General features: G+C 39.9%; 2 pseudogenes; both read left to right on the plus strand.

Moving 5' to 3' along the window:
• Nucleotides 1-5,681: 5,681 nt before the first annotated feature.
• On the plus strand, nucleotides 5,682-15,887 carry LOC138324380 (lipase lipl-3-like; annotated as a pseudogene).
• Nucleotides 15,888-17,891: 2,004 nt separating this feature from the next.
• LOC138323531 (lysosomal acid lipase/cholesteryl ester hydrolase-like) lies at nucleotides 17,892-22,686 on the plus strand (annotated as a pseudogene).
• Nucleotides 22,687-23,281: the final 595 nt, after the last annotated feature.

A 23,281-nucleotide genomic window follows, 5' to 3' on the forward strand; every position in this document is an offset into this window, starting at 1 on the left:
ATGTGTTACTGTTAACTTTACAGCATATTTTACCTATCTGTTTCATACCACATACATATTGTTATTGTCATAATAAGTTTATAAATATATATATATAATGTATATAAACATCTGATTGTATAAATACACTGTAAATATTTATATTACTAATACATTTCACTGATCCTTTTTGTTGGCTTCAGCAAAATAGAATTTGATAATATTGGAGGTCAAAATATCCTTGAGAAAACATGAAAATGGAGGTAGGGGGGGTCATATAGTGTTGCCTATATGTCCATCCAACCCCATAACATCCCAGTCTAATTTCATGTAGAGATGGAGACATTTACCAGTTGTGTCTTATGAAACTTCTAGTTAAGGTACGCTTTGGGCAAGTCATATTGGCTATTCACACCTGAATAAAACTGACTGCAAGGAAAAATATTACGCCATTGGCCTGGGAAACATTCAACAATATTTTATTTCTCATGGGAAACTTTGATAAACTTAAAGTATGTAACATTCCGTGCAATTCTCTAACTTTTTGGCTACCAATCCGATGTTCAATGTAAAACTCAATCTTGAACATATATTTCATTATTTTTTAAGTTTTAAAAATGTTTGCTAGTCTTTTGCTGTTAAAATGGCTAAGGAAGGTAGAAAGAAAACTCTTGTTGATATTTCTGTACTTGAAATTTGTGAGGCTTGAATACTTTTATTTCTAACGTTTTCCTGTGCGATATTCAATAATACATGTATGTCTCCCTTTTTCCTGTTAAACTTTACAATGAATATTTACTGTTTATAGACTTGTGCTGTATCATAACATAACACTTTCAGTTGTTTACTTGTTGATAATGTAATTAGAAGATTTTTTTTTTGTCTTCAAATGAAACATGGAAAATAATTCATGCTTTTTATCAGCTTTTCTCAAAAGCGATGAATATTTTAAAATGGATTCCCAAGTAATAATTCATGATTTTTCTTTTTGCATTTTAAAGGTAAACTTTACAATGCAAGGTTTGACACTTTGCTAATTAATGATTGGAAAATGAAAATTGAAGCTATGTAAAGTGTTTACTGAACTTTAGGGTATTGTGCTTGGTAGTGCTTTATTGAAACTTAACCTTGTCTAAATGTGTTAGCTGTAAAACAACCCAATAGTCGGTGATCTTGCTCGTGTGATCTTGAATAGTGTTAGCATTAAATGCTGACACTACTTGATTTTTCGCTAGAATATAAAACGCTAGTGAATTGCTACATTAACATACCATTGCTGGGTTTCGTTTATTTTGCAACCTATCCAAAATGACACTGCACTCCAACCATATTGCAAAACTAAATGCAAATAGAAACATTGACACCATTTATTGATCTGTAAAAAATTGCTTTTAGAGGATTTGTTTACTAGAAATTAAAACCCTATTATTAGGTTCTGTTTACAAGACAATGAAATATGGACCCACAGATTTAAAGCGCTATACAGTATTTGTTTACATATGTACATATTTTCCAAAAAAATCAGAAAGGTTCGAATGGCTATAATGAAAATAGATATTTTGGGACAAATTATCACAATGAAGAATTTTTGCACTAAAAAAAAAGTGTTATTTCTGACATAAGATACATTTACGACTACAAAGCAGTCTGCATGTACATTTATAGTTATGTTTAAAAAGTCTCCTTTAGCAAGGTAATTTCATTATCATTTCTCATCTATATATATATATATTTGTTCTTATGTATTCATTCTTAGATGCCAAATATCTTGAAGAAGTCTGTGTTATGTTAATCTGTTAGATGTGTGTGTTTTACATGTGTATCTGTAATTGTTAAGGACGAGTTCCCGTGTATTTTCGCTCAGTTTCTCACTCTCGGCAAGCTGATAACCTATCTATACAACACAGAAAAATATGTTTAAAAAAAATATGATAATTGAGGTGAGCGCAAATAATCTGGAACTTATCTTTAATGTTTGTTTTATCCTTTCATTGAGTCTTTCTCAGTAGAGGTCGTCAGCACTAGGTTGCTAAGTTTGTCATAAAGGTTTTTATTTTGTTGCTTGGCTATCTAGCCCAACCAAGTTGTAACATGTTTCCAGTTTGGTGTCCATCAAGATGAATTGATATTCACTGGAAGTAAATTTGAATCTGGTCGCAACTTTGTTTCTTTATTTCTTTCATTACATTTGAGTACATAGATATGTATTACAATGCTTTTGTGAGTGGTAGGTGTAATGAGAATAGCAGTAAAAGTTTTTGTTAAGATATGCTTGCAGGGTTTCTAATAGATCCAATGTCAAGAGCACAGGGACTTGGCACAAATTTCCAGCCAACGGTCAATACCCCAGGTATGTATATACCTGTATTATAGTATACTGAGGGTCAAAGAAGTAATATCAACAGGAATTTCCAGATGACACAGGATACATATATACATGTATATTGACTGTTGTTTGGAAATTCATGCCAAGTCCATATGGTCAAGAGACATAGGTTGTAAAGTCTAAATTTGTTATGTTGATTTCCATTTGCTGGAACATCTAGTGTAGCGTTTGATGAGGACCACAGGATTCTAGAATTAAATAGACTCTTTGAATTGGTAATGAATTTCATTATAAATCTTAGTTCCCTTCAGTTTTTCTTGCAGAGATTTTGAACTCGGATGATTTGCTTGTAAAGTAGATGATAACAGAGAAAATGTATTTAAATCTGGATGTTGCCTAAATTCTCATCTCACTCACAACCTTACAGAAAGGTCATCGTAGACATATCTCACATGATGAGGATCCAGCAGGTCCTGGTCAAAGCACATTGATTTGCTAAAATGTTTGGTCATTTAGATAGATAGCCAAGTTGGACAATGTTACCTAAGTTGATAAGGTATCTTTTTATTAAAATCCATGCAAGGATGTAATAAATAAAATGAATTCACAATAAACAAAATTTGTGCGTGTGTTTTTTGCTTCCTTCTAAAATTCATAGTTCTTGTTAATATTTTGCATAATTACATCAGAATTTTGACAAGCATCATCAATACTCCAGGGGTTGCTTTCACAGTTATTATATCCACTCTTGGACTATCTCAAAGCAAACCTGAAGGCAGTTCAGGAAAAAAATCTGACCAATCACAGGCCAGCAAGAAACTTCCTTTGAAGATTACAGAGAGTGACGCCAAACTTCAAAGCCAAAAAATCAACCACAATGTACTGTCATTCGATTCTTTTAATGTACATCAAATGGCCTAATTAAATGCTCATCCGTTGTCGCAGACAGGACCTTCAGTTTTGCAGTGACATAGTACAGGGGTGGATATTATGACAGTGATTGTAGTCCCTGGAATATCAAGGATGTATGAGTAGTGGTAATGTGGAAAGTGATCAAGTCCAACGTTTACCGATTTTGATCTAGACCCCGAAAACATGTAAAATAGTTTATTGACGTTTAGTGACATATTTTCAAGAACTGTATCGTTAGATTGAAACATACTTGTCTCGTTAATTCGGATGGATCATCAATTTGACATGGATTATGTACCAATCATTTTGACCTTACCAATTATTGGGTCGACCAAGTGGTCAGATGTGCCTAAATTGTATTTAAATGTGTAGTGAGTGTTACCACAGGCGTCTGCATCTGGTTTTGGAAAATAAATAGTAGGGGTAGGTTATTAAATTTGTTGCCCACCATCATCAGATGGTGGGCTATTCAAATCGCTTTTTGTCCGTGGTCCGTCCGTTAACAATTCTTGTTATCGCTATATCTCATAAAGTACTGAAGGGATCTGTCTCAAAATTCATATGTAGGTTCCTCTAGGGCCCTAGTTATGCATATTGTATTTTGGGACGGATCAGTCAACAAGATGGCCGCCAGTCGCCCATCTTGGATTTTGATAATTAAAGTTTGTTATCGCTATTTCTCAGAAAGTACTGAAGGGATCTGTCTGAAATTTCATATATAGGTTCCCCTATGGCCTTAGTTATTCATATTACGTTTTAAGACCGATCAGTCAGATTTTGATAGTTAAAGTTTGTTATCACTATTTCTCAGAAAGTACTGAAGGGTTCTGTCTCAAATTTCATATGATGGTTCCCCTAGGGCCCTAGTTGTGCATATTGTGTTTTGGGACTAATCGGTCCACAAGATGGCCGCCAGGCAGCCATCTTGGAATTTGATAGTTAAAGTTTGTTATCGCTATTTCTCAGAAAGTATTTAATGGATCTTTCTCAAATTTCACATGTAGGTTCCCCTAGGGCCCTTGTTGTGCATATTGTGATTTGGGACCGCCAGGCGCCCATCTTGGATTTTGATAGTTAAAGTTTGTTATCGCTATTTCTCAGAAAGTACTGAAGGGATCTGTCTGAAATTTCATATATAGGTTCCCCTATGGTCCTAGTTATGCATATTGCGTTTTAGGACCGATCGGTCAACAAGATGGCCGCCAGGCAGCCATCTTGGATTTTGATATTCAAAGTTTGTTATCGTTATTTCTCAGAAAGCACTGAAGGGATCTGTCTCAAATTTCATATGTAGGTTCCCCTAGGGCCTTAGTTATTCATATTACGTTTTAAGACCGATCAGTCAGATTTTGATAGTTAAAGTTTGTTATCACTATTTCTCAGAAAGTACTGAAGGGTTCTGTCTCAAATTTCATATGATGGTTCCCCTAGGGCCCTAGTTGTGCATATTGTGTTTTGGGACTAATCGGTCCACAAGATGGCCGCCAGGCAGCCATCTTGGAATTTGATAGTTAAAGTTTGTTATCGCTATTTCTCAGAAAGTATTTAATGGATCTTTCTCAAATTTCACATGTAGGTTCCCCTAGGGCCCTTGTTGTGCATATTGTGATTTGGGACCGCCAGGCGCCCATCTTGGATTTTGATAGTTAAAGTTTGTTATCGCTATTTCTCAGAAAGTACTGAAGGGATCTGTCTCAAATTTCATATATAGGTTCCCATAGGGCCCTTGTTGTACATATTGTGATTTGGGACCGATTGATCAACATGATGGCCGCCAAGGAGCCATCTTGGATTTTGATAGTTATAAAGTTTGTTATCGCTATTTTTCAGAATGTATGTAATAGATCTTTCTCAAATTTCACATGTATTTTGATAGTTAAAGTTTGTTACTGCTATTTCTCAGAAAGTACTTAAGCGATCTGCCGCAAATTTTATGTGTAGTATGTTTGAAAAAGTTGAAAAAGTAGAGAAAAGATCCATCTTTCTATAGTCAGACATAGATCATTCTTTGGTGGGCGCCAAGATCCCTCTGGGATCTCTTGTTATCAAACCAGAAGCAGACGCATCTGGTGTTACCTATGTTCGACTTGTCCGTTTTACTATATTTGTATGGACTCGGCTGTTGGACCTATATTTGTATAGACTGTCGTCTGTTTGACCTAGATTTGTATTGATTGTCATTTGTTTGACCTAGATTTGTATGGATTCGTCTGTTTGACCTGTATTTGTATAGACTGTCGTCTGTTTGACCTAGATTTGTATGGATTGTCATTTGTTTGACATAGATTAGTATGGATTCGTCTGTTTGACCTATATTTGTATAGACTGTCGTCTGTTTGACCTAGATTTGTATGGACTGTCGTCTGTTTGACCTAGGTTTGTATGGACTCGATATAGATTTGTATGTTTGACATAGATCTGTATGCATGGACTCGTCCGTTTGACCTAGATTTGTATGGACTCGTCTGGATTTGTATGGAATGTGTCACCACTGTGATTTAGATTTGTATGGACTGTGTCGCCACTGTGACCTAGATTGACTCCGATATGAAGAAGACTGATTTAACATATACTAATCTGACCTATATTTATATGGTGAGTAATCATATCATTAGTTTGACCTAAATCTGTGTGGCGAATATCGTCGATTTGACATCTAAACATAGGTGTACATCCGTTACTTAGTGCGTTTTAACTATACTTCATAGTCTAGAAAAGTGTTTACCCACAGGGATATTAATATCAATTGACTGTCCATATGCATGTGGTACAGATATAGATGTTACTCTTATGAATTTCGACCAAATGTCTGTGTATTTGACAACGAAAATTGATCACGTCTCTCCTTATCTTAGCTTCACGTGACGTTTATTTATAAATGTGGTAAGTATAGAAGTCGACAACATTCTGAAACCAATATGGAATTCTTGTTTTGGGTATTGATATTTTGCACAGCCGTACAGACTGTATTACTGGAGTATGTGGACCCACAGGGACCTGGCACGAAATTTTTTAACCAATAGTATACATATATATATATATTATAGTATAATATATGTATGTATACTGTTAGTTTCAAAAAAATCGTGCCAGGTCCCTGTGTGTGGACCCACAGATCTATATGAGAGCGATAAAGAGGTTGTTAAGACGTTTTTTAAACGCTTGCTTGGCCGTATCCTACTCATCCTTTAAACCTTTTGTACATCCTACCGTATCTTCTGTACATCACTTCCAACCTTCTGTATGGATGCCCTACCTTACCTTCCACAGGGACCTGGCACGAAAATTTTTAACCAACAGTATACATATGATACCATAGTATGTATGAATACTGTTGGTTAAACATTTTCGTGCCAGGTCCCTGTATTACCTTTTGTACACACTACCCAGCCTTCCCTCTAAACACCTATATGCCCTACCATACCTTCTGTACATGCTACCCAGCTTTCCCTCTATACACCTATATGCCCTACCCTACCTTCTGTACACCCTTCTGTATGCCCTACCCTACCTTCTGTACACCCTTCTGTATGCCCTACCCTACCTTCAGTACACCCTTCTGTATGCCCTACCCTACCTTCTGTACACCCTTCTGTATGCCCTACCCTACCTTCTGTACACCCTTCTGTATGCCCTACCCTACCTTCTGTACACCCTTCTGTATGCCCTACCCTACCTTCTGTACACCCTTCTGTATGCCCTACCCTACCTTCTGTACACCCTTCTGTATGCCCTACCCTACCTTCAGTACACCCTTCTGTATGCCCTACCCCCTACCTTCTGTACACCCTTCTGTATGCCCTACCCTACCTTCTGTACACCCTTCTGTATGGCCTACCCTACCTTCTGTACACCCTTCTGTATGCCCTACCCTACCTTCTGTACACCCTTCTGTATGCCCTACCCTACCTTCTGTACACCCTTCTGTATGCCCTACCCTACCTTCTGTACACGCTACCCAGCTTTCCCTCTATACACCTATATGCCCTACCCTACCTTCTGTACACCCTTCTGTATGCCCTACATCCTTCTGTATACCCTACCCTACCTTCTGTACACCCTTCTGTATGCCCTACCCTACCTTCTGTACACCCTTCTGTATGCCCTACCCTACCTTCTGTACACCCTTCTGTATGCCCTACTCTACCTTCTGTACACAGTCTGTGACGTTAACTTTTTTCGCTGCTAGTCATTTGGACTAGTTAATCCCAAAATTTTACAAGTCCCACTATCTAATCACTAGGCCAAATTTAATATACAGCTGTTTTGTTTCAGCACTGAAGTCATGATCAGTTTACGATTTTTGAACGCAAATTCTCGCAAAATGTTGCATCCGGACCGAATTAATCGCATACAGAATGCACTCATAATATGTTGAAATCATAGATATAGTATATTTACGGATTATAATTGGTTATGGAGCCACTAGTCCAATCAGACTAGTTCATTACAATTACCACTAGTCCGGCCATAAAATTACTAGTCGTAGGCATCGGACTAGTGCTTAAAGTCGGAGACTGACACTACCAAGCCTTCCCTCTATACTATACACCATTCCCCACCTTCTGTACACACTACCAAGCCTTCCCTCTATACACCATTCCCCACCTTCTGTACACACTACCCAGCCTTCCCTCTATACACCATTCCCCACTTTCTGTACACACTACCCAGCCTTCCCTCTATACACCATTCCCCACCTTCTGTACACACTACCCAGCCTTCCCTCTATACACCATTCCCCACCTTCTGTACACACTACCCAGCCTTCCCTCTATACACCATTCCCCACCTTCTGTACACACTACCAAGCCTTCCCTCTATACACCATTCCCCACCTTCTGTACACACTACCCAGCCTTCCCTCTATACACCATTCCCCACCTTCTGTACACACTACCCAGCCTTCCCTCTATACACCATTCCCCACCTTCTGTACACACTACCCAGCCTTCCCTCTATACGCCATTCCCTACTTTCTGTACACACTACCCAGCCTTTCCTCTATACGCCATTCCCTACTTTCTGTACACATAACCAAGCCTTTCCTCTATACACCATTCCCCACCTTCTGTACACACTAACCAGCCTTCCCTCTATACACCATTTCCCACTTTCTGTACACACTACCCAGCCTTCCCTCTATACACCATTCCCCACCTTCTGTACACACTACCCAGCCTTTCCTCTATACACCATTCCCCACCTTCTGTACACACTACCCAGCCTTCCCTCTATACGCCATTCCCCACCTTGTGTACACACTACCAAACCTTCCTTCCTATATTGCCATTCCCCACCTTCTGTACACACTACCCAGCCTTCCCTCTATACACCATTCCCCACCTTCTGTACACACTACCCAGCCTTCCCCTATACACCATTCCCCACCTTCTGTACACACTACCCAGCCTTCCCTCTATACACCATTCCCACCTTCTGTACACACTACCCAGCCTTCCCTCTATACACCATTCCCCAACTTTCTGTACACACTACCAAGCCTTTCCTCCTATACACCATTCCCCACTTTCTGTACACACTACCAACCTTCCTCTATACACCATTCCCCACCTTCTGTACACACTACCCAGCCTTCCCTCTATACACCATTCCCCACCTTCTGTACACACTACCAAGCCTTTCCTCTATACACCATTCCCCACCTTCTGTACACACTACCCAGCCTTCCCTCTATACACCATTCCCCACCTTCTGTACACACTACCCACCTTCCCTCTATACACCATTCCCCACCTTCTGTACACACTACCAAGCCTTTCTTCCTATACACCATTCCCCACCTTCTGTACACACTACCCAGCCTTCCCTCTATACACCATTCCCCACCTTCTGTACACACTACCAAGCCTTTCTTCCTATACACCATTCCCCACCTTCTGTACACACTACCCAGCCTTTCCTCTATACGCCATTCCCTACTTTCTGTACACACTACCCAGCCTTTCCTCTATACACCATTCCCCACTTTCTGTACACACTACCCAGCCTTTCCTCTATACGCCATTCCTCACCTTCTGTACACACTACCCAGCCTTCCCTCTATACACCATTCCCCACCTTCTGTACACACTACCCAGCCTTCCCTCTATACACCATTCCCCACCTTCTGTACACACTACCAAGCCTTCCCTCTATACACCATTCCCCACCTTCTGTACACACTACCAAGCCTTTCCTCTATACACCATTCCCCACCTTCTGTACACACTACCAAGCCTTCCCTCTATACACCATTCCCCACCTTCTGTACACACTACCCAGCCTTCCCTCTATACACCATTCCCCACCTTCTGTACACACTACCCAGCCTTCCCTCTATACACCATTCCCCACCTTCTGTACACACTACCCAGCCTTCCCTCTATACACCATTCCCCACCTTCTGTACACACTACCAAGCCTTTCTTCCTATACACCATTCCCCACCTTCTGTACACACTACCCAGCCTTCCCTCTATACACCATTCCCCACCTTCTGTACACACTACCAAGCCTTTCTACCTATACACCATTCCCCACCTTCTGTACACACTACCAAGCCTTTCTTCCTATACACCATTCCCCACCTTCTGTACACACTACCAAGCCTTTCTACCTATACACCATCATCCCCGATCTCTGTACACACTACCAAGCCTTTCTTCCTATACACCATTCCCCGACCTTCTTTTCACCATACAAATCATTCTGTTACCCCCATAACACACTGTCTTTACCATACCTTATGCCGTATCCAAACTACTTTACTGCAAACATGTACTTCCAATCTCTAAAACAGCAAAAATTGTCCTAAGTCTACTGCACACACAATTCCCTTTCATGGCAAACCATGATTGCATGGTCATGATAGAGGGTGGATATTTGTGCAGTCGACTGACTGTGGTAGCAAGTGCTGTTCACCTCGTACGTACCTTATGCATATGAATAACAAACTTGTAGCTAGACTAAGCTTACTTGGTCGAACATCAGCGACCAGATCAAACGGTTGAGAAACTGGCTAGTGTTCGGAGGTCTCTGGTTCAAACTCGGTCTGGTCGCTACATTTTCTCTTCTCCTGTTTTATCTAACTAAATACTATTCTTGACCATTTTACCACTCAACTTCCAGCCGGAAATGATACGATACAACGGCTATCTTGTGGAGGTCCACAATGTGACGACCAAAGACGGGTACATCTTGGAGACACATCGGATTCCGCATGGCCGAACGTCAAACAAACCAGGTACCGTATACCGGATGTTTCAATTACTATATTTCGATACTGTATGAAGTAGCACGCTAAGCCTGCCTATATTATAAGGCTCTTTTGTCTTATATATAGGAAAAAATCTCATAATATAGGGAGTCTAGCGGAAGTCCTATGTATAAAGATAATCACTATTTTGCATAATTTTCATTGATAGTCTCCAATAAACCGGTTGTACTGTTCCAACATGGCTTAAATGCCGGGTCGGTGTGTTCATCGAGAATGGGGCCAATGGGAGTTTGCCTTTTATACTGACTGACCAGGAAATGGACGTATGGTTGTCGAATAGCCGTGGAAACGTGTATGGTTTGAGGAACACCCATTTAAACAATTCACAGGACGAATTCTGGGCATGGAGGTAAAGTAAAAATATTTGTCACAATATTTTTTTAGTGCAACTTTATTTTAAAGTGAATAGTCGGGCAAAGAAAACCAGTCTTAATGCGTTCATTGGCCTTCCAAAAGTTCTCATATATAAATACGACGCTCAAGTTCTGCTTACGTTTACCAGTTCTGACCATTGAAATAAAGAAAAGTTGAAAGCATTGAAAGCGAGGCTGCGTGGAAATGTAACCACGGACATAGTCAGCCGGGAGGACGTTTTAGCATTCGTATACTTTAAATAAATTTCTACGTACGCAGACAGATTTTGACGAGAAAATTTATTTTTCTATTCCATAAGAAATTATACTGGATACATTCACACCATTTTTACCGACTTCAGCCATCCTTGCTCGACTGTTCACTTTAAATAAGTAAGCATGGCGATGAAATCGCACATGATCACGATAATTGCTATACCTTTGTATTAGCAATATAGAGAAATGCGCTAAAATATAATTTACCGCTAAATACGCGCGTACGGGATATGAATGTTTATGATAATGGTCAAGATATATACTAATAACCGAAATTTATCTGTCCGTAGTTGGGACGAAATGGCGTCACGTGACCTACCGGCGGTGGTTGACCATGTCCTTACTGTGACCAATGTGTCCCAGCTGTATTACGTAGGCCACTCACACGGCACCACATCCATGTTCGCCCAGCTCAGCCAAGACCCCGAGTTCGCCAAAAAGATCAAATTGTTCGTCGCTTTTGCACCTATTGGTAAGCTTGGCTGGCCACATTAAAGGGATACTTAAGGTTCATGTAAAGGCTTTAAACAGTGATATTTTGCAAGCCTAAAACTCATTACTGTGCTGCAATTGAATAGAACTAATTTCATTAATTGTTGGTATATACCCTGGCTAACTGTCAATCTTACTGTTGATATGTATTTTGTGAAGCTGCTTGTAAAACTCAGTAAAATATGAGAAAAATGTATATTTCTGGAGAAGACATAGAACTCGTGTGAATTGCAATGATGGAACCAAATAATCAAGCCATCGTGTTCAGTTGTGAATATGCCAAGTACTCCAACAGTTTGTTTGGCAAAATCGGACCAGCAAATAGCGCAGGAGCCTATTGTAGTAAATGCAAATGGCTGCTATAAATGGCGGATCACAAATATCGCATATAAGAAGCCATCTCAATTGATACAAATGGTCTTATAGGCACCATAAGGTACTCTGAACATGACAAGAAGTTCAACCGATCTGTTTGGGGCGAAAAATGCAAATTTCCGGAAAGAGCCTCAAAGTCCACATTTTAACTATTTTTTCGTAAGTAGTCTTCTTGTCATGTTCAGAGTACCTTATAGTGTATATAAGAGCACTTGTATCAATTAAAATGTCTTCTTATATGCTATATTTGTGATCCGCCATTTAAAGCAGCCATTTGCATTTACAACAATAGGCTCCTACGCTATTCGCTGGTCCGATTTTGCCAAACAAACTGTTGGAGTACCTGGCATAGTCACTACTGAACACGATAGCATGCTTATTTGGTGCCATCAATGCAATTCACACGAGTTCTATGTCTTCTCCAGAAATATACATTTTTGTCTTATTTTACTGAAATTTACAAGCAGCTTCACAAATTACATATCCACAGTAAGACTGACAGTTAGCCAGGGTACATACCAACAATTAATGAAGTTAGTTTTGTTCAATTGCAGCACAGTAATGAGTTATAGGCTTGCAAAATATCACTGGTTAAAGCCTTTAAAGGGATACTAAAGCTAATAGCAGACATCACGCCGAATGCCTCCGTAAGTATTCTGTATAATTATGCTTAATTAAAGGAAAGGGGTTTCTTTTGCTAATTATATCACCATCGGCACATGGACAAGTGGTTCTAAAGAGTCCTCTCCCTTCAAAGCGAACCATGCATTTCAATATGATTGCCGCCTTTCAAATAGAAGCGTTTGACACGACCCTCTACACGTCTTCAAAGAAAACATTTCAAATGACCACTGTCCTTTAAAATTTCAAAGCAAAAACGTAAACATTATAGCTCCTACATCCAGATGACTACCATATATTTACTATAACACCCATGTCCAGTCCTGTTCTTTGGTAATGCAGCAATATATTGGTGTCCATATATCTGAAGAGTCAAAACCCAGAGGACTCCTAACTCAGCAATATGATTCATTGGGAAAAGAGAAAGAAAACGTTGAAAGTAAAATTGTCTGAAACAACATGACTACTAAGTATATGAAATTGAAATTATCTCTTAAAATTAGCCTGTTTGTCTGAATAATTTGAACTATGATCTATAGGAGCTAACAGGTAACAGTTTATGAGATTTATCGTGGTTTTCAGGACGTGTATGAGTTATTCGGCCGGAAGTCCTTCATGATGAACTCCTCTTTCGCGACGTTCCTTGCCGCCAAAGTGTGTAACGAACAGCAAGTCACATTCATCTGCATAGTTGCCTCAAGTATAACGGGATTGGACATCCGACAGACTAACTGGGTAACCATCACCTGAAAATAACACATAAATTCATAAGGTAGCGTTAATTTACAAAAGAAACAAAAGAAAGGGTTCGCGGTGGCCGAGATGTCCTGACATATTACCACAAGCCCTCCGACAATGGGTTGACAGTTGCAAAATACTGACCGCTGGTCGATAGTTTTCTCCGGATACTCCGGCTTACCTCAACCAACAAACCTGGCACCTCCTTAAATGACACTAACTGTTAATAGGAGTTAAACTAATAAACAAAAACAAAGAAGGACATGAATTGCTATCCTTTTGTATGTGCTTTATATGTGGTTATTTACAAACCCAAACATGTAATCAAATGCCATCTAACATTATTTACTATTACTGTTACTACAGACAAGAGTACCGAGGTACCTGGCACACGCCGCCGAAGGAACATCGGTCCAGAACATGGTTCATTACATTCAGGTTAGTGTTGGATGGTTTACCATAGCAGCTGCAGCGGCAACTATACACATCATCATACCTATTGTACTCCATATTTGAAATTCAACAATTGAATCCCTAAATACACTGTAACAGGTTTGAATTTGACAGATTTGGGGACCACAAAAGGACACAAATCATACTTCCTGTAAAACTACAAAACTATCACGTGTAATATACTGAGCGCCGATGAAAACGCAACACTTTTTAATTGAATATTTTTCAATTAAATTTTTTGTTCATATCAAACAAATTAATAATGTAAAACTTTGAGCACCTTACCTATGTATACAATAATGATTCGCATGACTGAACTTGCTCTCGGGCCGTGAAGCAGTCGATTGTCGAAAAAGTACCTATCTGCATGTGCACTCGGTATCAATGCGCGCTTGGTTTACCCATTACATGTGTACAGTCCATGTGGATAGGAAGACTGTTTTCCACATTCAGATTTTGAAATCGCCGTTTAGTTTGGAAAACGATGCCACGACTTACGGATACCCAGCGTCACGAAGTTAGGGGTATGTTTGCAGGCGGTCTTCCGCGGCGTGAAATTGCGCGTAGAATGAGATGTTCGCCTTCTACTATTGTGAGACTTCATCAGCAGTACGTTCAAACGGGTTCTTTGAATGATAGAACGCGCCCTGGGAGGCAACGAGTGACGTCGGATCGACAGGACCGTTACATTCGGGTCACCCATCTCCGTGACCGCTTCCAAACTGTCTCCCAAACGGCCAGAACAACGATCGGTATCAATGGAAAATGAATTTCGGTTTCTACTGTCCGTCGACGTTTGCGTAGCGCCGGTTTGAAAGCCTGTATACCCTTCCGTGGAAAAATGTTGACACAACGTCGACGTCAAAATCGCCTGACGTGGACCCGGAGGCATCGACGTTGGCTCATGCGCCAATGGAGACGCGTACTGTTCACGGATGAATCCCGCTTCCATCACCGTAATAGTGACGGTAGAATTCGCGTGTGGAGACGACGGGGAGAGCGTTACGTCGATTCGTGCGTCCTCGAATGTGACCGTTGGGATGGTGGAAATGTCATGGTGTCGGGCGCGATATCCTTCGACCGCAAGACGCCCCTTGTTATCGTGGACGGTAATCTGACGGCACGGCGTTACATCGACGAAGTCATACAAACTACCGTTGTACCCTTCTTTCGTAATCACCCCGACGTCGACATTCTACAGCAAGGCCATGCTCGTGCGCAATCAGCAAGGTTGACCACATTCTTCCTTTATCAACAGAACAATTCAAACACTGTCCTGGCCTGCCTTCTCCCCTGACCTTAGTCCGATTGAACACTTTTGGGACCAGTTTTAGGTCAAGCTGTGAAACAATGTTAGCCACAACCGCAAAATCGACGTGAACTTAAAATTGCCCTTCAGGAGGAGTGTAGGAACATACAGCCAGTTAGAATTGAGCGTCTGGTTCAGTCCATGTCACGTAGGTGTCTTGCTTGTGTGGAGGCAAAAGATGGTCACATCAGATATTGAAAGTGTGAAAATGAATTTGGGGGTAGTGTTGAAACATTTGTCTCATCCCCACTAACTCACTGGTAGGAAACGACTCTCGAAATGTATACCTTTGTAGTGAAATAAAGTTGGGGTTTTTTCTGTTATTGTTTTGTTACCATTAATTTTTGCATATTATAACAGTGTTGCGTTATCATCGGCGATCAGTATATATAATTATAATGTTCAATATTTGCTGGTATTGACAGGTATTCACAATAGCAAACTTGATTTTCTAAGTAAATTGTATTTAATCTCTTCTTAGGAGGTTCATTCGGATCTGTACCAGAAGTATGACTACGGATCACCCGAGCTGAACATGGCGAAATATAATCAGGAAGGGATTAAGTAGATTGACATCATGTTCAAACTTTTAAGAGTGCGCCAAAAGTTTACCGTATATTGGGTTGTTCAGTAAACCAAACTTTGTTAGGGTTACATCATCCTCGATACGATCACTGTCGTCACATTCACACACGACAGTTATAAAAGATAAAAGCCTCATTTATATTTCACTTTATCAGCCAATCAAAACACGTGTATACTGTTACACCGTGCATGGTATGCATCTGTTCAAGGTTGTAATTCAAGTTACAATGTTGGACGTCTTGTGTTTTTCAGACCACGCCACCACAGTACGTTGTCCAAAACATCAAGACACCTGTAGCTTTATATATCGGGAGCAAGGATTGGCTGGCTAATCCGACTGACGTCCCTTTCCTCGTGGACAACCTACCAAATATTATCCGAAAGAGGACATTCCCGGAATGGGACCATGTAGACTTCATACTAGCTATGGACGCTCCTAAATTATTATACCCGGAAGTGCTTCAGCTGATCAAAGACTCACATGCAAATAAATGAATTATTTTAATGTCTGCTATAAATGTTTTGTTTTACTGTTGAAGATGAACTAGCATTATATCGCTATTCTATAGTAGCTAGGGAGTTTATTTGTCTCAATTTCTCCTACCAGCCCTCCATCTATGGGTCATGGTGACGGAGTCGTTAGAGCATCATACATTCTTCCATCCACCCTCCATCCCTGGGTCGTGGTGGCTGAATCGTTCAGGTATCAGATATTATTCCACCAGCCCTCCATCCCTGGGTCATGGTGACTGAGTCGTCAATGTGTCTGACATTCTTCCATCCACCCTCCATCCCTGGGTCATGGTGACGGAGTCGTTACAGCATCATACATTCTTCCATCCACCCTCCATCCCTGGGTCGTGGTGGCTGAATCATTCAAGTATCAGACATTATTCCTGCCACCTTCCATCCCTTGGTCATACTGACCGAATAGTTAAAATTTCAGATATTCTTCCATCCACCATCCATCCATGGGTCATGATAACTGAATCGTTACAGTATCAGACATTCTTCCACCCGCCCTTCATGTCTGGGTCATGGTGATTGAATCGTTATGGTATCTGACATTCTTCCAATCGCCTTCCATGTTTCGGTCATGGTGGCTGAATCGTTACAATACCAGGCATTCTTCGACCCGTCCTCCATCGCTGAGTCACGGTTGCCGCCAAGTCGCAATAGTATCAGACATTCTTCCACACACCCCATTCCTGGGTCATGGTGACTGAATTGTTACGGCATCAGACATTCTTCCACCCGCCCTCCATCCCTGAGTCATAATGAGTGTTTTATTACGGTATCAGACATTCTTCCACCCGACCTCCATCCCCAAATGAATATTTATTACTGACATTCTTCACCGTCATCCCTAATAAGTGATTTATTACGGTATCAGACATTCTTCCACCCGCCCTCCATCCCTGAGTCAAAATGAAATGATTTATTACGTTATCAGACATTCTTCCCCCGACCTCCATCCCTGAGTCATAATGAGTGATTTATTACGGTATCAGACATTCTTCCACCCGCCCTCCATTCCTGAGTCAAAATGAAATGATTTATTACGTTATCAGACATTCTTCCACCCGACCTCCATCCCTAAGTCATAGTGACTGAATCATGACTATATCGAACAATATTCCACCCGCCCTCCATTCCTGGGTCATAATGACTGAATCACGACAGTGTCAGATATTCTTCCACCCGTCTTCCATCTCTGGGTCTTGGTGACTGAATCGTTACGGTATCTGACATTCTTCCAGCCGCCCCCTCCCCATTTCTTGGTCATGGTGGCTATTAGTTACCGTACCAGACATTCATCGACCCATCTCTGAGTCATGGTAACTGAATCATGACAGTATCAAATAATCTTCCACCCGTCCTTCATCCCCGAGTCATGGTCACGGAGTCGTTAAAGTGTCTGACATTCTTCTACAATCCTCCACCTCTGGGCCATATGTATAGGGACTGGGTTAAGGCATTTAACTGTTAGGTGGTCAATCAACCTCTAGATGGGCCAGTATGATCAGACTAAAAGGACCGACAAAATATTTTTGCCATTACCTTCCAGACGATAGCTGGTAATGGCGGATGTCAATTTTTTTTAGGTTTAGGGAAACTGAAATCTTACATGGGTTGTGTACCCCTGTATACATTACAATAGATACATATATATTACCGTATATATAATAAATAAATGTTAAATATCATTGTGATGAATTTAAATCTTAAAAAAACTAAAACAAATCTACGATCGATCTCCTAGCTTCCGCTGTTTTTCCTGAGATGTTTTATATGTATATATATATTTATGAACACACAATATCTCGGAAAAGTAGCTGTAATTTGTCGCAGAAAAAAATGTAATACGAAAATTACAATGTCTATGTGGGACGTTTAAACACTAATTACACTTACTACATGTATTTAGAAAATGCATGCACGCGTGCAAACAGTATTTCTTCACGTGAATTCCATGCATGTATTTAGAAATCGAAAATACATGCACACGTGCAGACAGTATTTCTTCACGTGAATTCCATGTGAATTTCACGTGAAATACCTGTGAAGAAATATTGCCAGTGTAGTAATTTGGAATTTTAATTGCTTCCAGTCAAAACTTATGAAAATGGTGTGAATACGTTTGATCATTTTAATTGCTTCCAGTCAAAACTTATGAAAATGGTGTGAATATGTTTGATCATCAAAACAGTAACAAAACTGATGCTAGAAAAGTCAGACCATTAGCCGAGTATCTGCACTTTAAGCCCAATCGACATAAACGTAAATCAAGTTGATAAAACAACAGTGAGAACAGGCCATGTGTGTGGTAGATAACATGTACTACTTATAAGACAATGCACTGATCAAATCAGACCACCAGAGGACCACACGGAGGTTCCATCACAATCATGGGGTTACTGCTACTAATCCTGGTTACTATGGTGACTGCTGGTCATAGTACGTCCATACGACACCCTTCTCGAATCAAATACGACCCAGAGGTTTACATGAATGTTGTAAGTAGGTATCATTTTTGCTTGCATTGAGACTGTAAAATCTTATCAGTTCGACTGACCATTGTCCATATCATTCCAATCGGTAAGTGAGATGATAAGATTGCTCAACGTTATACTGTAATGATATAAAACTTCTCATAAGTGTTCAAAAGGGAACCTAAGTTACAATGTTAATTTAATATTAACCGTCTGTGTTGGAGCAGAAACGGACAGAGACGGTTTATATTATGAATATTGTATAAAGGTATATAATATTTTTTTCGTTTTATAACTTATCAGTGAAAACTATATCTAAAATGCTGCATATGATCATCATCATTTCCATACTTTTCTCTTTTGAGGTCAAGATCCATTACCTCCAAACAGTTGCAATATCGGTTAAAAGATCAGTATCAGTTTACGACCCATGACACCCATGTAGCTGTCCTAATTGTTCACAACCTCACAACACACGATCCTCACTTGCCATGATAATGGTCTATTTTTGAGATAATCACTTTGTTCATCCTCAGTCCTCACAAGATTTGTTTTCTTTCGCGTATGTAATGTTATCCTCGTCTTAAATGCCAATAAAACTAATGCTTGTTGGTGATTGTTGCAGAGCCAGTTGATTACCAGTAAAGGCTATCCATGTCAGGAGCACCAAGTACCGACCGATGACGGTTTTATTCTCGGAGTACAGAGAATACCTCATGGCAAACTCGAGAACCAGAAAGGTACAACACTGTTTCACTATGTATCCATGACATCTGACTATTCAGTCATTAGCTTTCCCAGTATATTTTCCCTTAATAGATCAGCTCGTGGGTCTGTTCCAGCATGGACAAATGTCTATAGAGCCAAACACTCGTGGCTCAATTCCCTGGCTGCCCAGTCTTTTGTTTTCCGAGTATAGTATCCCAAGAAAGAGCAGCCCGTGGTCCTGTTGCAGCATCGTCCAATTCCCTGACTACACAGTCATAGTTTTCCTTTCCCCAGACAAGACCAGCCCATGGTCCTGTTGCAGCATCGTCTAATTCCCTGACTACACAGTCATAGTTTTCCTTTCCCCAGACAAGAACAGCCCGTGGTCTTGCTGCAGCATAGTCTAATTCCCTGACTATTCAGCCATTTTTTTTCCAGTATATTAACCCAAAGACAACCAGCCCGTGGTCCTATTGCAGCATGGCTTGCTCTCCTGCTCAGATTGCTGGGTTGATAACCTCGTGAACGAGAGTCTGGGGTTCCTAATGGCGGACAACGGCTTTGACGTTTGGTTGGGAAACAGTCGTGGAAACACTTACTCGCGGAAACATAAAACACTCAGCCCAAAGGACCCCAAGTTCTGGGAATGGAGGTATGTACAATATCCAATCCACTTCATTATTTTTCGGTCGTGTCAGTTCTTACCATTTAACTGTCGTAGTGAGACTCATAGAATCAACGCAAGCTCTAAATGACGCAGTATTCTTTTTGCCTGCTGTATTAGTTGGGACGAGATGGCTTTGCATGACTTACCGGCCATGGTTGACTACATTCTGAATGTGACCAATCGGAAGCAAATTTACTACTTAGGGCACTCACAAGGTACACAGATCGCTTTCTCCGGCCTTGGTCAGTCCTGGAACACAGATAAAGTGAAGATGTTTTTCGCGTTAGCACCTGTTACTACTCTCGGTGGTATTATCAGCCCTATCCGACTCCTGGCCCCCTTGGCTGAGCAAATACAGGTAAACATTGATGTGGTATATTGTGTAGCATGAGTGAGTGCTTGACCAATATAGATGTGCGTGTGAATTATTGTATAGCTGTACAATTTTCATATCGTTTAGAAATATAACTTACTCGTTATAACTTTATTATTTCTTTATTAACCTCCAAAATAATTTTTTTAACAATCTATGATGATGCTAAACTTTGCATAATGAATATAACCCTTCGTTTTACCGCCACATTTTGTCCAGCGCCGATTATGGCGGTATAAAGGGAGTAGTGGTGCAACGGAATTTACATTAGTAATAATTTGAAGAAACATGATGTCTATTGAATATTTGTACAATTTTTCAGACCCTTTATGAGATATTTGGAAAAGGTGAGTTTTTGCCCAGCACAGACTTCATAAAGTGGCTTGGCCGGACATCTTGTAGCAAATCTGGGATAGACTTCCTTTGTGAAAACGTATTTTTCGTCCTTGGCGGTTACGACTTCAAACATTTAAACGAAGTACGTATTTAATTGGGAAATATTTTTTTCTAAAGGCATCATACTTCATTACCAGTTCCATGCATCACTAATTAGAATGCATCACATGTGAATTTTCAATATATAATCCAAAGAAACACATATCTCGCCTGTAAGATATTAATAGTGGTAAATTGTGTTACAGAGTCGAATTCCTGTGTATGTAGCTAGTCATCCGGCCGGCACTTCAGTACAGAACATTATCCACTACGCTCAGGTCTGTTTGCATATTCATACATACATCAACCAGACGCACTTTTTATTGAACTATATTGAATAATGTAATTTCATGTTTCGCCATGTAGGTACAATGTACATGTAATATTTACCTCTACTTAAATGTATAAAAGGTCCATATTTTCCATTTTCAAAAAAGCAATGATAACATCTATTATAAAATTTATAATGATGACCGAGGAACGGAGCCCTGAAGAACTCCACATTTGGACAATATAGTGTGGGATCACAGGCACAATATTCCCTGCGTTTCTAAAAAAGCGAAGAGAGATAAGCATTTTCGCTTGACTTTAATATCCAGTCAATAAGAATCTTGGATTGTCTATTTCCTGATAAAGTTGTCCATTTTAATGACAATTCTTTCGGAAAGAAAAAATTACGTGATACATAACGGTGATAACGTTATTAAAAAGAAATGTATGGTTGCATGAATTGACACACACTTCTGTTTAAGAAAAAAATCTCTCCATTCTAGTCTGTCCGTCATAACCAGTTCTTGATGTTCGACTTTGGTTCCGAGCAGGCAAACCTCGACCATTATAACCAGGTAGACATAAGATTTTATCAGTATATATATATATATATATTTCTGTAAAGCACTTTTCATAAAGATAAAATGAACACACACACACAATAAAACAACAATTTAGACTATTGGCTGTAGGCATGTTTCAACTGCAAGCTGCGAACCGTTTTACTCTCGGTTGGCATTAAGCCTTTGATAAATGATATCAAATATTCTATTAGGTGATAGCACTTTGGAATTCGCCGATCCAATAGCGATAAAGTTACAAAGTTTCAATCCGTAATGGCTTACTTTTTGCCACATAGACTACAATTATTGTAATGATAAATGAGTGAATAAAGGGAAACATGATGTAGTAATATCTTATAAATGAATGAGAGTGTTTATAGAGACTTTTTTTTATCACATTGACTAAATGTTTGAAGCGGAAATTCAAATGACCATTTGAATCTAAAATATGGTTTACTGTGAAATAGTGGGTTATTTTGAACTAGAAAACATGTAAATATAACAATTAAAGGATTGTAGATTGCAATAATTGGAGATATAAATGCAATCTGAAAGACAGATAAATACTTATATATATTGCTTTAGTCATACCTGTGATTTTGAAGTTTGCGTTTTCTTGCAGACGACACCGCCCGCATGGAATGCGTCCCTTGTGACGACTCCAACCGTTGTATACTCCGGCTCAAAGGACTGGTTAGCTGACCCAACTGATGTTCAAACCCTCCTCCCCAAAATTACAAACTTAGTAGCCTCAAAAGTCATAGACGGATGGGAGCATCTGGACTTCCTATGGGCAATGGATGCACCCCAGCAAGCGTACAATGACGTTATTAGACTTATCCATGAACAGGAAGCAGTCGATCAAAACTCGACATAGATCCTCGCTTCACTGAATTAATAAGTACTATCAATAGCACTTCCAATTATATGCTTACGATGCATGTCATTATTGAACAAAATAAACACCACGTGACCAGAAGCCATCATGAAGTGTGTTTTATCCCAGAGGGTTCTTAGCGCCCCGAGGGAAAGAGGGAATAATCGTTTGCTTTCTCATCTTTCCATTTACTATCAAAATCCAATTAGGTCACGTGCCGGTCATCTTGTCTTCCAATCGGTCGTCCCAAAATTAAATCCAATGCGTAAGGCACGAAGGGGCGCTTATGAAATTTCAGAAACCCTTCCGTATTTTCTGAGAACTAATGCTTACACCAATGGAAACATATACTTCAACTGTCAAATATCAAGATGACTGTCGGTCGGGCATCTTGTTGACATATCAGTCCCAAAATTTCGTATAACTATAGAGCACAGATACCTACATATGACATTTGAGGGAGATCCCTTTAGTAGTTTTGATTAAATAAGTATGGACTGCAGACCACAAGGCGACTTGAACAGCCCACCATCCGATGCTTGTGGGCTAATAAAAATCATGTACGTAGACTGTTTTGCGTTTATGCGATAAATCTGCAATGACATTACAATTGGATCTAGCTTGAACTCTTTTGCAAATCGGTGCAACATCTATAGCCACAACCAGTGTTCTCTCTTAAAGTATTTTTCTCGGGACC

This window comes from Argopecten irradians, chromosome 5 (assembly GCF_041381155.1).
Source record: "Argopecten irradians isolate NY chromosome 5, Ai_NY, whole genome shotgun sequence".
NCBI lineage: Eukaryota > Metazoa > Mollusca > Bivalvia > Pectinida > Pectinidae > Argopecten > Argopecten irradians.